Below are 15,650 nucleotides of genomic sequence, written 5' to 3' on the forward strand. Positions count from 1 at the left end.
CATTACTATTGTCCCCATTTTAATTGATGATATGATTGAAGCTCAGGTGATTAAATAAAACTGAAAACCTCTGTTCTTAATTGTGTCCTCTTAAGTCTGTATGGTTGGTCACACCAATGTCTATCTAAACAACATTATCTATTCTTCTTCTTGAGAGTACTGGGGAAAGCACAGGGTTTGGAATAAAATAGACTGGGTTCTAACTGGGGATGTACTACCTCTGCCACCTGGGGAAAACACATTAAACTCTCCATAAAAGGAGGATTAATATTTACCTTGCAGTGTTGTTGTGAGATTAAAGGAAATAAGGAACACAGGAAGGATTTAAGTAACAGCATGCCTGTTTTGCCAGTTCCTGAACCTGAATAAATTTTACCTTCTGCCCTTTCTGCTTCTGCTCTAAGGCCACAAGAAAAAGCAATATAAAGTGCTGACTTAGCCAATTACAAATTTATGGCCTAGTACTATATTCTCATTCGTAAACGAGACCTAAATAATACCTATTCCCTAGGACTATTTTAAGAATTCCATGAGACGGTGGGTGCCTGGGTGGCTCAGTCGTTAAGCGTCTGCCTTCAGCTCAGGTCATGATCCCAGAATCCTGGGATTGAGCCCCACGTCGGGCTCCCTGCTCCACAGGAAGCCTGCTTCTCCCTCTCCCGCTCCCCCTGCTTGTGCTCCCTCTCTCGCTGTCTCTCTGTCAAATAGATAAATAAAATCTTTAAAAAAAAAAAGAAAGAATGCCATTAAACGGTGCATGTAAAGTATTAATTATAGTGCTTGGCATATGCTAGGCTCTCAATAAATGATCAAATTGTAATCATTCCGTAGCTTAGCAATCGTTTTATTTATTTTAGGTGAACTCCTTAGCATCTTTCCAGAAAGTGTTATTCTACACTCTCTTCAACTTCCCTTAAGCCTTAATTGCACCAGATCCTTCTGGTAAATAAATTGCCTGCCTACTTTACTGAAAAGATGGGCAGTCAGCATGAGCTTCCCCAGCTCTTCTTCCATCCTTCCAACACTTCTTTACCAACTTAAAATCTCTCATACACTCTTCAGGTCTCAGACAAATAGGGATCCTCACTAAACTCCGTATGTAATGCATTCATTCACTCAACAAATTTTACCGAACAGCTACGACCTTGCAGGTGCCGTGCCAAGTGCTGAGTGTCTGGTGGTGAAAAAAGGCAGAAATGGTCCCTACTCTCAGAGAGCATCATACGGGAAGGGAGACTTATACTATAAATATATGTTTACAAATTACCTTTCTTTTCCTCGAGCCTTGTTTCCTCAATTATTCCCAGCACATCTCCATTTCCAAGAGTTTCACTGATTCTGCCCATGTGAGCATGAAAACAATCTTTCCTTGGCCCAGTCATCCTCTATAGCTAATGTTCTATTTCTTTTCTTCCTGACTTCTCGAGACTTCTAGAATAAATACTCTATTTCTATTGCCTCCATTTCCACATATGGTCAATAAGACTAGGAAATCTGTCTTCTGTTCCTTTCCTAGAATGACTTCCTAAGAACAATATCCATGCTGAAAGTAGCAAGTACACCTTACTTTTGAAATTCTCCTCTTTTTTAAAAAAAAGTGCCCAGGGGACGCCTGGGTGGCTCAGTCATTGAGCGTCTGCCTTCGGCTCAGGTCATGATCCCAGGGTCCTGGGATGGAGCCCCGCATCGGGCTCCCTGCTCCGTGGGAAGGCTGCTTCTCCCTCTCCCACTCCCCCTGCTTGTGTTCCCTCTCTCGCTGTCTCTCTCTGTAAAATAAATAAAATCTTTAAATAAAATAAATAAAATTGAAAAAATAAAATTAAAAAAAAGTGCCCAGGACCCCAGACTGTTTCCTCCCTTTTACTCCAATATTTCTGATAAATTCTGCTTCTACTTTAGGTTCCTCCATTTCCATTTCAAAATGAGAGAGTATTCCCTCACAGTTGACTCCTCTGCTCTCTAAATTTCTCTCTATACTCTCCATTCGCCAGCTTATTTACCTTCAAAGGACTTTTCTCTCATTTTTATTTCAGTGACTCCCAAATCCACATGTCCATGTTTCTTCTTACAGAACAGTGCCTTTCACAATAGAAGTACTCAATAAACAATCACAGACTTGGAACAAACAAGCCAATCAATCAACCAACAAGAATTTCTACTTGGACATAATTTCAAATTTACACCTAAAACCAACCTCATGATCAATTTCTCCTCCACTCTAATCCCAGACAATTCAGCTCCCTGCCCATCACCTACATCAGTGGAGCTGTTCTAACCTTTCTAAATTACTTAGGCTGATCACCTGAGTTAAATTTCATTCTTTCCTCATGCTACTCTATAAACTATTCCTCAAAACATTTCTTAAATCCACCTTTCCCATTTTGTTCTTATCATCATCACAATAAGACCTAATCTGGTCAACTATTTATCCCATTCCTACTCTCTTCCCCATTTCAAGTGTGCATGCATTCTCCAGATTAATCTTCTGAAAAAATAATTCCCCTCCCATTTAAAATTCACTAACGACTTCTTTCTCTTGACTAAAACCAAAGTTCATTTAAAGCAACTATATTCTGGCACTCATCTTTCTTCTCCTTTTCTCCCTCCTCACCCCTACTATTTTTCTAAATTCTACACCACAAATAAACTAGAACAGTATTTTAAAAATATTTTTAAGTAGCAAAATCCTCCATTTAAGTGAAATCTTACACAGAATTCCAACATATGAAAGTAGATGAAGACACAAATATACTTGTTAAAGGGGAGAGGGGGAGCAGGGCATAAATCACACAACTCAATCTCCCTATGACTTTCTTTCTGCCCCCTTTTGCTAGTTGAACCCCACTACACAGCCTGAAATACATTCCATTAGTCGATATCCCTTGAAATTTCCTAAAACATAAACTATCTCTGTTGGAATTTGGTCCCTAATTCCCTTCTTCCCCCTTAATTTCCCTCTCCATTCCAGGTGCATGAAACCTCTTAATAAGCCAGCACCTAACTTTATTCTACCTGTGGAAACTTAACTGATTACTCCATGTCAAGCTAACCTCTCCTTCCCAGAAATTCCTAGACTAAGAATAGCTAGCACTTACTATATGTAAGAATCTATACCAAACCTTGACTGAATCCTCACCATAATTAATAAAGTATAGAGACATATCTGTATATCTACATACATATATGTGATTATCATCCACATTCTATAGATAAGGACACATATCAGGTGATTTGCCAAAGGTCTGTATATAGTGGAACCAAATCTGAACTCAGTCTGACTCTAAATCTGGACTCTATATTCGTTCTTTCCCACCTTTTTCATGTCACTAAGCACATATAAAATGATATCTGTAAGGCACTCTACAATAAATGGAAGAAACTACTCACAGCCGAAAGCAATTAGCTTTGAGTAACCCAGGTCCAGCCCAGCTTCCTCAAGGGTTCATGGGATCAACACTGGAGATACTGGAAATTCATTAGCAGTACACCAGATAAGAAACTGCTGTACGTATTCATTCATTTAGTATACACTGGTACCTGCCATGTAGTAGGGATTCAAATATATATGTGTGGGTTATTGATAAAGGACAACATATTGTACTCAAACTGCCAGAGGAGAACGAATGAGTGCTGAAGATTTTCAATGTCTATATTTTGATAAGCTAATAACCAATTTATACATCTATAAGGACAATATCTTAAAATACTGGTTCCCGATCTTTAGTGTGCATCGATTTCTCCTGGAATTCTTGTTAAATCACAAACTGTGGGACCCACCCCCAGAGTCTGACTCAGAGAGTGTGCATTTCTAACAAATTCCCAGATGATGAAGAAGCTGATGCTGCTGGGATGAGCCTTGGGAGAACCACGGGTCTTAAAAACAAAAACCTCAGCAATAAATATGACTTATACTCACACCACCACCGTCAGCCAAATATTTACTCCTTTGCTGGTCAATTTTTAATAACATAAGTCTGTTTCAAGTCATGATGGAGGCAGGATTCTAGGACAAAAGCTTATTTTGGCTTTTTAAACTGTGCTAAATGTTCCTTTACCCAATTATAACAACATGTAGTAGACCTTAAGTATGCGATCACCAGGGACAGGAATTTCAGGAATATAAAATGTACATAATATATATTGTGCTTAATATCCAATAGAGCCAGGTCAAAGCAATTCAGAACAATAACACTATAAGCAATCTGATTAAGAGGACACATTGCTTTGAATTTATTAGTAGAATTATCTGGTTCAATTTAATTCTTAAAGCTAGTGGCTGATACAATTTAATATTCAAGTTCCAAGTGAAAAAGTGTTTTAGGGATATGTTTTTTTCAGGCTTTAAATAGAGGTTTGATTAATTTTATCTCTTACACACAGGGTGAGGCTTTTTCTCAGGTAGACTGGCATGTAAATTAAAATTACAACTAAGAAAAACTTGCATAAAACTGTACTATAATTAATTAAATCTATTTTACTTCCTAAAGCATAGGTGCATTTATTTTAGGAATCTAAGAACTTACTTAAGAAATAAGACATTTAAAACTTCAAATACCTCTTGGAGAATCATTCACAAATCCCAAGAATCCAATTTGACAACCTAAATGCAATTTTAAAATGTCCTCACCCCCCAACAACAAGGGTAACTGAAAAGGCTTTGTTTTTGAAGTTCTGGTCCAAGATAGTGACACAGGAAGAACCTACACTCATTCCTCCGTGGACACACCAAATCCACAGTTCTTCATAGAATATTACCTCCTGAAGAAGAACCGAGGGCTGACTGAACAGCTTCTGCCCGACAAAAGAGAGAGTGGCAAGAGATATCTATGGTAATGAAGGGAATCTCCAACCTGAATGCTGCAGTGGGGAGGGATAGTACTGAGAGACCAGGAGCGGATCCATCTCCCCTGGGACACAGGAAAAAAAAGCCCTGGTTTAAAAGAGCAACCAGCATATAAAAGAGTCATCCCTAGAACTCTGCCAAAGGGCAGGGGTGCTGCTGGAACTCTCTCTGGATCTAAGGGACTGGTGAACACCACAATTTACACTTCCCCTCACCTTGAGAGGGCACAATGGAGCACGATCCAGTCACCACAGCTGGCTTGCCAACTCATCCAGCACCAGGGCCCTAGCCCACAGCAGCCCCAGAGGCACTGGGGCAAGGAAAAAAAGGGCAAAGAAGAAAAGCCGTGGTTTCTAAGGGCAACTAGCATACAAAAAAGCCAGCCCTGGAACTCAAACAGCAGTTAGAACTCTCTCCAGGTTAGAGGGGCTGGCAAAAGCCTTGGTTTATGCTCCCCCTTCATTTCGATAATGTGAAAGGGGGCAGAGTCCATGCGCCCTAAATGACCTGCCACCTCACTGAGTCCTGAGCCCACACCAGCAGGAGCCATTCGACCAAGATGGCCCAGGTCAGTGCACACGGGGATACCCCTGAACACACCAGGCTCATATCGCATCAGCTTCAGACAGCTTGCAAGGGTACACCCAGTGGAGAGCACTCTAGGACCTCCCAGCCAACACCTGCTTCAGTTCTAGCCACCCTGACAAAGCGCACCTGTGCAGAAGGCCCAGAACATCCAACCCAAGGGCCCCAGGCCGGCTCAGTCAGTGGAGCAAGTGACTCTTGATCTCGGGGTTGAGAGTCTGAGCCCCATGGTGGATATAGAGATTACTTAAAAACAACAACAACAACAAAAAAAAACTTCTATTTAAAAAAAAAGACACCTAACCCATACCAGCCTTGGCTCCAGCTACCCTGCTGGGGTGCCCCCTGTGCTGAGCACCTTGAGACACCTCGACTTACACCCACTTCAGCTTCAGTTATCCTGCCAGGGCACCCTCTGCATGGAGAGCCCAAGGACCACACTGGCCCACACCCACTTCAGCTTTAGCTGTCCTACCAGGGCGCCTTCTATACAGAGAGCCCCAGGATCCCCAGCTTGCATGCCCTTCAGCTTCAACATTCCTGCCAGGGTGCCCCCTGCACAAAGAGCCCCAGGAACCCCTTAGCCTGCACCCACTTCAACTTCAGCTGTCCTGCCAGGGCATCCATTGCACATAGAGCCTTAGGACCACCACAGCCTAGATCCACTTCAGCTCCAGCACTCTCACCAGCATGGCCCCATGACCCCTAGCCCATACCAGCCACAGCTCCAACCAGCCAGCCAGCCAAAATCATGAGGTACACATGGGCTACACAGAGAACAACCATACACAAAATCATTTCTTCAAGTTTAGGAGAAGTAACTGTTCTACCTAAATCACAGAAACAAACATAGAAAGTAAAGCAAAAGGGGGAGACAGAGGAATATGCTCCCCAAAAAGCACAAAACAAAATCTCAAAAGAAACAGAATATGCCTGATAAATAGCTTAAAGTAATGATCATAAAGATGCTCACTGGGATGGAGAGGAGTGTGGAAGAACTCTGTGAGACCTTCAACAAAGAGATAGAAAATATAAAAAAGAACCAATCAGGCTGAAGAATACAATGACTGAAACAAAAAATACATTAGAGGGAGGCAAGAGTAAATTACTGGATGAAGAAGAATGGATCAGTGACTTGGAAGACAAGGCAATTAGAAAGTACCTAGACTGAAGAGCAAAGAGAAAAAAAATAATTTAAAAAAATGAGGATTGGTTAAGGCATATCTTGGACAAAATCAAGCAACCATTCACATAATAAGGGTAAGGGTCCAAGATGGAGGAAACAGAAAGGGGCAGAAAACTTATATGAAAAAATAATAGCTGAAAACATCCCTAAACTAGGGGAAAAAATAGACACTCAAGTTCAGGAACCAGAGTTTCAAACAAGATGTCCATGAAAGAGAAAAAAAAAGTCAGGGTAGCATTACTTCTATCAGACAAAATAGGCTTTAAAACAAAGACTGTAGCAAGAGATAAAGAGGGGCCTTACATAATGATAAAGGGATCAATCCAACAAGACGATAAAACAGTTGTAAATATCTATGCACCCAATATTGGAACACCTAAATACACAAAGCAAATATTGACAGAAATAAAGAGAGTAACTGACAGAAATACAATAATAGAGGGGACTTTAAAACCCCATTTATATCAATGGATAAATCATTCAAGCAGAAAATCAATAAGGAAGCATATGGAACATTCTCCAGGATAGATCACACATTAGGCCATATAACAAATCTCAATAATTAATTTAAGAAGACTGAAATCATATCATGCATCTTTTCCAACAACAACCACAGTATGACAATAGAAATCAATCACAAGAAAAAACGGGAAAAAACACAAACATGTGGAGCTAAACATGATACTAAACAACCACTAGGTCAACAAAGAAATCAATGTAGAAAAAAAAAAATACACGAAGACAAATGAAAATAAAACACAATGGTCCAAAATCTTTGGGATGCAGCTAAAGCAGTTCTAAGAGGAAAATACATAACTATACAAGCCTACCTCAAGAAACAAGAAAAGCTCAAATAAACAATCTAACTTTATGCCTAAAGGAACTAAAAAAAGAACAAAGTCCAAGATTAGAAGGAAGGAAATAATAAAGATCTGAGCACAAATAAATGGCAGAGAGACTTAAAAAAAAAAAAAACACAGAAAAGACCAATGAAACCAAGAGTTGATTCTTTGAAAAGAAAAACAAAATTGATAAACCTTGAGCCAGACTTATCCAAAAAAAGGGGGGGGAGGAGGGAAAGAGGGCAGGAGGACCAGAGGGAGGGAAAGAGATAGAGAGGACCCAAGTAAATACGATCACAAATAAAAGAGGAGAAATAACAACCAACAGCACAGAAATACAAAGGATTATAAGAGACTATTATAAAAAATTATATGCCAAAAAAACTGGACAACCTAGAAGAAATAAATTCCTACAAACATACATTTTTCCAAAACTGAAACAGAAAGAAATAAAAAACATGAATAGACTAATTACTAGTAAGGAAATTGAATCAATACTCAAAAAACTACCAAAAACTAGAAGTCCAGAATGAGATGAATTCAAAGATGAATTCTATCAAACATTTAAAGAAGAGTTAATACCTACTCTCGAACTAATCCAAAAAAAAGAAGAGGAAGGAAAGGCCAGCATTGCCCTGATACAGAAAAGAAACCTACAGGCCAATATCTCTGATAAACACAGATGCAAATATCCTCAAAATATTAGCAAGCTGCATTTAACAATACATTAAAATGAGCATTCACTACGATCAAGTGGGATTTACATGGGTGATGCAAAAAAGGCTCAACATTCGCAAATCAAACAATGTGATACACCTCATTAATGAAAAATAAAAATTATGTGATCATCTCAATAAATACAGAAAAAGCATTTGACTAAATTCACCATCCATTCATGATTTAAAAAAAAAAAAACCTCTCAACAAAGTGGGTTTAGAGGGAAAAACCTCAACATAATAAAGGCCATATATGAAAAACACACAGCTAACATCATACTTAATGGTGAAAAACTGAGAGCTTTTCCTCTAGGATCAGAAACAAGACAACATAGTACTGGAAGCTGCAGCCACAGCAATCAGACAAGAAAAAAGAAAAAAGGCGTCTATATGGTTAAGGAAGAAATGAAACTCACTATTTGCAGGTGATACTATTCATAGAAAACCCTAAACACACCACCAAAAAACCACTAGAGGAAATAACTGAATTCAGTAAAGTTGCAGGATACAAAATTAATACACAGAAACCAGTTGCATTTCTACACACTAATAACCAAACAGCAAAAAAAGAAATTAAGAAAACAATCCCATTTACAATTGCACCAAACAGAATAAAATACCGAGGAATAAATACAACCAAGGTGGTGAAAGACCTGTACTCTGAAAACTATAAAACAATGATGAAAGAAATTGAAAATGACACAATCAAATGGAAAGATATTCCATGCTCATGAATTTGAAGAATTAATATTGTTAAAATATGCATACTACCCAAAACAACCTACAGATTCAATGAAATCCCTATCAAAATACCAACAGTTTTTTTCACAGAACTGGAACAAATAATCCTAAAATTTGTATGGAACCACAAAAGACCTCAAGCCACCAAAGTGATCTTGAGAAAAACAAAAATGGATGTATTGCCATTTCAGATGTTTAAGATATACTACAAAGCTACAGTAATCAAAACAATATGGCACTGGCACAAAAACAGATACACAGATCAGTGGAACAGAATAGAGCCCAGAAATAAACCCATGTTTATATGGTCAACTAATCTAAGACAAAGGAGGCAAGAATATACAATGGGGAAAAAGTCTCTGCAATAAAAGGTGTGGGGAAAACTGGACAGCTACATGCAAAAGAATGAAACTGAACCACTTTCTTACACCATACACAAAAATAAACTCAAAATGGATTAAAGACCTAAATGTCAGACCTAAAACCATAAAAATCCTAGAAGAGGATATGAGCAGGAATTTTTTTTTGACATTGGCCTTGGCAATTTCTACATGTCCCCTAAAGCAAGGGAAACAAAAGCAAATATAAACTACTGGAACTACATTAAAATAAAAGCTTTTGCACAGCAAAGGAAACCATCAGCAAAACAAAAAGTCAACCTAATGAATGGGAGAAGATATCTGCAAATGATATATCCAATAAGGGGTTAATATCCAAAATACATAAAGAACTTATATAACTCAACACCCCCAAAAACAAGTAATCTGATTAAAAATAGGGCAGAGAACCTTAATTGACATTTTTCTATTCTGATGGCCAACAGACACATGAAACGATGTTCAACATCACTAATCATCAGAAAAATGCAAATGAAAAACACCTCATACCTGTAAAAACAGCTAGTATAAAAAAGACAGGAAATAACAAGTGTTAGCGAAAATGTGAAGAAAAAGGATCCCTCATGCACTGTTGGCGGAAATGTAAATTGGTGCAGCCACTGTGGAATATAGTATGAAGGTTCCTCAAAAAATTAAAAATAGAATTAGCATACGAACCAGTTATTCCACTACTGGGTATTTATCCAAAGAAAACGCAAACACTAATTCAAAAAAAAAATGTATGAATCCCTTTGTTTATTGAAGTATTATTTAAAATAGCTAAGATTGGGGCACCTAGATGACTCAGTCAGTTGAACGTCTGACTCTTGATTTCAGCTCAGGTCATGATCTCGGGGTTGTGGGACTGAGCCCCACATTGGGCTCCACACTTGGCAGGGAGTCTGCTTGGGATTCTCTCGCTCTCCATCTCTCTCTGCCCGCCCCCCATGCTTGCTCTTTCTTTCTCTCATAAAATAAAATAAAATAAAATAAAATAATAAAATAAAATAAAATAAAAAAATAAAATAAAAAAATAAAATAAAGTAAAATAAAATAAAATAAAAAAATAAAAAAATAAAATAAAAAAAATAAAAAAATAAAAAAATAAAAAAAATAAAAAAAATAAAATAAAATAAAATAAAATAAAATAAAAATGGCCAAGATATGGAAGCAGCCCAAGTGTCCATCAGTAAATGAATAAAGAAGTGTATATTTATACAATGGAATATTACTCAGCCATAATAAAGGATGAGATCTTGCCATCTGCAACAGCATGGATGGACCCAGAGGTTATATGCTAAGTGAAATAAATCAGACAAAGAAAGACAAATTCCATATGACTGGACTTTTATGTGGAATCTAAAAACAAAACAAATAAAACAAACAAAGCAGACTCAGACCTATAAATACAGAAAACAAATTGGTGCTTGCCAGAAGACAGGGCAGTCAGTGAATGGGTAAAATGGGTGAATGGGAGTGGGAAATACAGGTTTCCAGTTATGAAATGCATAAATCATGGGAATAAAGGTATAGCATAAGGAATATAGTCAGTATACTGTAATAGTGTTGCATGGTAACAGATGGTAACTACACTTGTGGTGAGCACAGCAAAGTGCAGGGTTGTTGAACCTCTATGCTGTATACCTGAAACTAAGTTAACATTATGTATCAACTATACTCATAAAAAGGCTTTATTTTAAAATTTTTAATACATCATAAATATTCATACTCAATACAACTAAATCCAAGAATAAAAACCCTACCTTATGAAACGAGTATTTTGGGAGTCAGGTATACCCTAAAGCAATTAGTTCACACGATCTTTCATTAACAACAGAATATTCTCTTGGAAATGGTTGATGTTTTAATACAAAAATCCCTTATCCACTAGTACAATAGGCACCCAAATAAAAATGATATTCAAATATACTGACAAAAAGTCTCCATAAAGAAGCCTGAAAGCAACAATTTAAAAATGACAACAGCCAAAAATCTCAACAACTCCTAAATTAGCTGACCAAAAAAACCCCAAAAAACAAAATTAAAAAAGCCCTCAGTGAATAAATACTAAATAATGGAATAATATAATTATCAAATAATGAAAGAAAAACAAGTAACAGGAGGAAGAACAATGCTTTGCCTACCTTTCTCTCATTTCTTGTTCATTGTACATTCTTTTCCTTCCCTACCTCTGTATTCATACATGTCGTTCACTTGCTTCAAATCCTAATTCAGGACTGATGTTCAAGAAACCATCTCTAACACAATCCACTCTAGTAACTTCCTTCAGCAATACTTTCCTTCTCACCACAATGTTTTGCAACTGTTTTCTACTTACTTCTATCACTCAACTCACCTTATTACCAAAGCAGATGAAAATCCTAAAGCAAAAGTATTTTTAAAAAATTAATGTTGGCCCATATAATCAGATATCCATATTTAAAGAAGCCAAATTAATTTGAACCAAATGGAAATGCAAGTGGAAACTTTGTTCATACTATTTTCTCTTTCTCAGTAAATCTTCATAACATCTCAGATTCATTGTACAATTTGAGTAAATTATTCAAAGTTATGAAATTATATATATCTAACTAAACTACAATCATCAATTGGCCTTACACATATGACCTGATCCCAGTTAGCAGTTACCCATCTAGCAAGACCACTTCCTACTGGCCTACTAATCCATCTATCTTTAGTAATTATGTTAAAATAAAAGCCTGTATTTACAGACTTATCTCGAGTTACAATTATACTTCTACAGTTCAGGTTTCCACCACCTATAGGAGAGGCCACAGTCTTTTATCTAATGGTCCCTTGAAATGCAGTCCCCCCAACATGGAACTCCCTTCTTGCTAACTTTACCTGCCAAATGTGACATCCCCACTCAGTGACACATTCAGCAACTATTCTGTGTGTGTGTGTGTGTGTGTGTGTGTGTGTTAGTGAAAGAGAGAGAGAGAGTAAGCTTTATTTCTACTCTCAAACTCTTACAACTTTGCATAAAGCCCTACCTCAGAGATAGCAGAAACTGTAATAAACGACCCACGCCCCTACACAACACAGCGAATTTTAATGTCCCACCCCCCTTTGGGGGGGAAGGGAGGTTACACTACACACTTTTGGAGATGCCCCAAAGGTTGTCTGGCACTTTGGTACAGAACAGATTTGGTCCGATTTCTTACTGGCTTAGGATACTAAAAGGCACATAAAGTTGGTTGTTCAACCCCTCTGGGCTGGGGTGGGGCAGAAGGTAGACAGGGAGGTCATCTGGGACAGAAGGGCAGACCATGGGTGTGGGCTCAAGTTCTGGACGACAGAGGTAGTTGATCCTGGGTGGCTGCTGGGGTGGCTGAGGGCAGCCTGAGTGCTCAGGGTGGGTAGATGCTTCTCTGGTGGCCTTCATCTGCCCAGTCCACCAGCTCACTGCTCTGAAAACATAGCTGGATCTCCCTCTGGGCCCCCTCCACAGAGTCGCTGGCATGGATGATGTTCCTGCTGATGTGGAGCTGAAGCCCCCCCTGATAGTTCCAGCGGCAGACTCAGCTGAGTTGGTGTGTCCTACCATGGCCCTTGAGGAGCAGACCACGTTGAGGTCTTCCCAGACCATGGCCACCACGGGGCCAGAGGTCATGTAGCTGATGAGGGCTGGGTAGAAGGGCTTCCTCTGCAGGTCATGATAGTGCTCAGCAAGGGCTCTCTGTGGCGCCTGCAGCATCTTCATCCCCACCAGCTTGAAGCCCCTCCTCTCAAAGCGCTGGATCACATCCCCAACAAGCCGTCGCTGCACCCCATCTGGCTTCACCACAACCAGGGTCCGCTCCCAGGTCCAGGAGGACCCTCCCGAGCTGGGGCGTGAGAGCAGGCTCAGGCCCGGGGCCCACAGGCCACTCAGCAGCCCCGCGTGCCCCAAGAGGCCGCCCATGACCCTCAGCCCGCGGGCCACTGGCTGAGCGCAGAAAGAGCGCGGGCAACTCTTCAGTAACTATTCTTTCTGTCAGCCCCCTCCTCTGTTCTACTACAGAATCCTATGACCATCTCTACCACAGCAATTATCATACTGAATTTGTGTATTTGGAGTCTGTAAAATCTTAGTAAGGCTTGTGTCTTTTATTGCAGTATCTCCAGAACAACACTTGCCATGGTGACTCAATAAAAATCTGTTGAATAGTCAATGAATGCAAAGTAAATGGAATAAGTATGTATGTATATATACACACACATGCATATTTCTTTGTACTTTTAATGAGAATCAGAGTTTGACTACTATATTATTTAAATATCTGTAACTGGGGGCACCTGGGTGGCTCAGTCGTTAAGCATCTGCCTTCGGCTCAGGTCATGATCCCAGGGTCCTGGAATCGAGCCCTGCGTCGGGCTCCCTGCTCAGCGGGGAGCCTGCTTCTCCCTCTCCCTCTCCCCCTGCTTGTGTTCCCTCTCTTGCTGTGTCTCTGTCAAAATATATAAATAAAAACTTTTTTAAAAAAATCTGTAACTGAAACTATATTTCTGGAAATTAAATAACAGTGATGATAACTGATTACTACTTCCTTTATAGTTATATTATTCTTCCAACCCATAATTTTGATTTAGAAAAATACATGTTAAGACAACAAATTTGGTTAGCTACTAAAATAACTGTTAATGTTTCATAACTTGTTAGAAATATACCTCTATCTAAAAAGAAACAAAAAAATTTATTATACTGAAAGCCACTTTTCAAAGCTTTGGCAGAACTGACCATGTATTCACCAAACATCTAACAGTTGTCAGGTCTTGTGCTAAGTCCCTGAGACCCAAAGTGGAAAAGTCAGTCCCTGCATTCAAGTAGCTCAAAATCTAGTCATAAGACACACACGCAAACAAAGATATTACAATTTGATAACAGTTCTAAAGATGGTATGTACAAAGTTCAATGAAGATAGATCACTATTGGTATTCTATTTTAATATAGCAGGAAAAAATGGAAATTGTAATTACTGAATAAAAAAACAAGTATAAGACAATAAACTAGAAGCCCTATCTTCTGCTATGATAACCTTTAAGGGTTCTTAACTGTTTTTATACCATGGGCCACTTAGGCAAGCCCCTGATGAGAAATCTAATTCATAAAATAAATAGTTTCTATTGCAAATTTCAGGTTCCATTAGAATTCTTGGTTTAATTCAGCTTCAAGTTCACTATAAATAGAATAACAGCATATTAACAAATAATCGTATAGTACTGTGCTCTGAGTTATGTGAAGAAATCTGGGGAAAACAGATGAAATTTTCTAGTCTTCCGGGTATTTATTTGTATGGAGACTTATTCTTCAGTTCATTCCATAAACATTTACTGGGTGCCTACTATAAGTCAGGCACTGTTCTAGGTGCTTGGACATGCAACAACAAAACAGACAAGATACCTGCTTTTTTATAGTCTTTGTTCTAACTGTAGGATATAGATTATAAATGAACAAATAACCAATAAATATGAGGCAGTGCTAAGGGCCCCATATTATGAGAGTACTATCTGGTAGTAGCAAGTAACTGGTAGCTATACTAGGTGGCACCTCTGCATTATTAACACCATCTACTGGGGAGTGTGTGCGAGTCTGAAAAAAGTTTTAAAAGAAGAGGGAAATAACCAATCCAAACTAACACCTCTGAATAAACATTTTACAGACAGATGGCTACTTTTTACATACACAGAGGCACTGACTTAATACATTGAATTCCTAATAAAAAATAACTAAAAAATAGCATCAGAACCTTAAGTTGCACATTACAATCACCTTACTACTATTAAAAAATGTTCATGAGAAAACAAGAATTGTACACTGTAATACAAAAATTGCTAAACCTTAATACAAGATATCTAGGGACATGCTACTTTAATATTTATACTCTCGATGACAGTTACAAAAACTACTACATACAGTTTTAGGCCATTTTACTGTCAAATTCTCCTCCAATATGAAGTATAACTTTAGATAGAAAAGTATTCATAGTATTCAACAACAACAACAACTAAATAAATGTCTGCAACAAACACAAGCAAGGGAAGATGAGAGAAAGAAATAGACACTAATTAGGCAGTCAACTGACTAGGAACAGAACAACTTAATTTTTAGAAAGGAGTTGGGAGAAGCAATACATAGGTCTACGCAGTACAACAATGTTGCAGCTCCAAAGTGCTGGAGGTACTACTTGTTTCTCAGTTGCCACAAAAGTAATGGCTAAGTACCCATAATTTTTGTTCAGATGCCCAAAGCAACGTATCTCAAATAAGGTACTATGAGGACATATGCATAAAGAGAAAGAAATCAGACATCTGGTCCTTTGGAAAGCAACAGTACAGAAGAATTTCCGTTGAAACGGA

General features: G+C 38.5%; 1 protein-coding gene and 1 pseudogene across 2 annotated transcripts in view; both read right to left on the bottom strand.

The window, feature by feature from the left end:
* Positions 1 to 15,650, bottom strand: part of LOC118524408 (DNA primase large subunit) — a 324,736-nt gene that overhangs the window by 89,851 nt on the left and 219,235 nt on the right. The gene's annotated exons all lie outside the window — the stretch shown is intronic.
* On the bottom strand, positions 12,398 to 13,215 carry LOC118538149 (nucleoside diphosphate kinase, mitochondrial pseudogene; annotated as a pseudogene).

Source organism: Halichoerus grypus, chromosome 9 (genome assembly GCF_964656455.1).
Source record: "Halichoerus grypus chromosome 9, mHalGry1.hap1.1, whole genome shotgun sequence".
NCBI lineage: Eukaryota > Metazoa > Chordata > Mammalia > Carnivora > Phocidae > Halichoerus > Halichoerus grypus.